The sequence below is a fragment of the Echinops telfairi genome, unplaced genomic scaffold (genome assembly GCF_000313985.2).
Source record: "Echinops telfairi isolate 266 unplaced genomic scaffold, ASM31398v2 ScPeMD7_7412;HRSCAF=8450, whole genome shotgun sequence".
Lineage (NCBI taxonomy): Eukaryota > Metazoa > Chordata > Mammalia > Afrosoricida > Tenrecidae > Echinops > Echinops telfairi.
This window is the reverse complement of record NW_022111312.1, coordinates 13,417,466-13,420,276: the sequence shown is the minus strand read 5'-3', so window position 1 is coordinate 13,420,276 and position 2,811 is coordinate 13,417,466.

Below are 2,811 nucleotides of genomic sequence, written 5' to 3'. Positions count from 1 at the left end.
CGGACAGTGTAAGATACCAAATCATAATATATAATTGATCAAGGATTAATGAGGGTGGGAGAATAGAGGAGGGAGGGGTAAAAAGAGAAGCTCATACCAAGGGCTCAAGTAGAAAATGTTTTGGAAATAACGATGGCAACATACGTACACATATGCTTGATATAATTGATGTATGGAAGCCCCCAATAAAATGACTTTAAAAAATTATAGCCAAGAAACTAAAACCAGGACTTCCATAAGACCCAGCAGTTCCACTCCTATGTACCTATCCCAACGACTTGGAGCAGAACACACGTCTACGTGCATACCTCTGTTCATTGCAGCACTAGCCACAGTAGCCAAAAGGTAGAAACGCCCTCAGAGCCCATCCACAGGTGACTGGATAGACCGCAGGAAACACAGACCCACACAATGGAATACGGTTCAGCCACATGCTCATAGGGGGATACTGTGTGAGCGGTGTTTACAGTAAACAAGTTATCAGTTCTTTGTGTTTGAATGTGAATTTTCATCTTTTATAATGGACTAGTTGAGATGCGCCCACAGGGATAGAGAATGTCTTCTTCACAAACCCATCCCCCAGTCAAATGCAGGATGCAAACAAATGACCTTTTGACCAAAAAAGCAAACCACAGCTACAAAGGTTCCTTTTACAAACACTACCCAAGGGAGTCCACGTCTCCCGAGGGAGTTTGCAAACCCAGCGCATGCCTAGAAATACACGTGATGAACTCCCTCCGGTGTCCTAGCCACCGCGCTGGTGCTCACAGGTTTCTAAGGGTTTCTAAGCATGAGAGAACTGAAAGCAATACATGGGGTTCAAGACAGTTCTGGGGACCTGCACCTAATGGTCTTGGAATCAACACCGCAGGCAGAGACTCACCGGGAATGTTTCCTTCCTGGGTTGTCTGCTGAGACAAAACAAAGAGACAAAAGGTGTCCCAGGTCATGTTGGAAAGGCTATTTTGGTGCAGGAAACAATTTTCTAGGTTAGGACGGCCGTGGGGAGGACCAGAGACATTTCTCTCATGGGACGCCGAAGTCAGCTGCTGTGCACATGGGAGTTGGCTAGGGGCCCAACCAGAGGAACGACGATGGCATTTCACGGTTTTATTGGCATATAATCCACACGTATACAATCCAATAGTTCAGTGATATCCAGAGGAATTGTACAATCGTTACCATAATCATTTTAGAACAGTTTCTTTTTCTCCTTTTTGTCATGGTTAAATCACCTTTGAAATGAGTTGTGTAATCACAAATCAGTTCTAGCGCTCCCTCCCTCCTCCCACATTCATTGTGTACTCCCTAAATCCCCTCACCCTCCCTCTCTCCCACCCCCCTGCCCCTGGATCAGCGATTATTAAAAGCCAAAATCTAGTTATACAACAAAACCCTAGATAGTTGTGAAAAAAATGAGCGTTTCAACAAAGACAAATCTCAGAAACTGAATGTTGGTTAAAAAATAAAACTAGCGAGAAGACATGTACTCACATGAGATGTTAGTGGTTAGTTGTGCATGCTGGGGGGGTGCCCCCCCAAAACCAGAATTGTACAGGGTGGAGGGAGGTTTTGTAGTACGAATTTTTCCTGCTAGGTGGACATTGAGCAACTCGCTCTGAGTTAGTGCACCCAGTGGCATTGCCTGGGAAAGTTCTCTCTGGTCACAGTGAATTTTTTCATAAAAGCAGTTTTGTTTGAGTCTTGTTTTATTGCGATGGCCGATTTAAGAGAACAGCATGCAGCTGTGAAAGGCTGTGAAATTCTGTTTCCTCCTTGAGAAAAATGCCGCAGAAACTGTTGTGATATTGAACACCACATACAGGCACAGTGCTATGGGAAAAACTCAAGTGTATGAGTAGTTTTCTCATTTCAAAAAAGGCGCAATGTCGATTGAGGACAAATCTCATGCTGGACATCCGTCAACTTCCCCAAAATGTTGACTCATAGTGCATTTGGTGTTCATTCCACCAGGCCAGACTGTTAATCAAGCTTTCTGTTTAGAGGTTCTGAAAAGATTGTATAACAGTGTGCAACAAAAAAAGGACTGATTTGTGGCAGACGGGGACTGGTTTTGCCACCATGACAATGCACCTGCTCATGTGGCTATCTCAGCGCACCAGTTTTTGGCAAAAAACAGCATGTTTCTCTTGCCCCACACACCTGACTCACCTGATTTCACTCTGTGCAACTGATGGTTGTTTTCAGGAATCCAGAGGGACATGAAAAAACAGTGATTTGAGGACGTAGAAGTGATGAAGGAAAAAACACGGGAGGTGCTGCCAGCCATCCAAACAGATGAGTTTGAAAAATACTTCCAAGGGATGGAATTGCGGCAGATTTGACAAATATATTGAGTGTCATAGAGAGTACTTTGAAGGTTGTTTTGTAAAAAAATTTAAATACATAGCTTTGAAAAAAAATCCATTTTTGTTGGCGGGGGTAACCCCTCATTCTATACAAGGGGGCTTCAAAACGGTGGAAAAATGGAATTGAGAGATAATAAGAGTTTTTCCGTGAAAAGCTTTTTGAAGCCCCCTTGTACATAGGTCAGAGAATTAAAATAGAATAGTAGTTAACCTCTGGCAAGTAAGAGAGGACATTGATTGAGGAGGAAGGATGAAGAGTATACATAGAACATATAATTATTCGTGAAACTTTTTTTGGGGGGCGGTGTTCCTGAAATAGTTCATTACACAAACCCCCTAGTAAATGCAAAAAACCCCTATAAACCTGCTGTTTATGTGTTAGTCTGAGTACTTTAGAGAAACAAATACACAGAAACTTATGTATTAGAGAGTTTTAGATAAA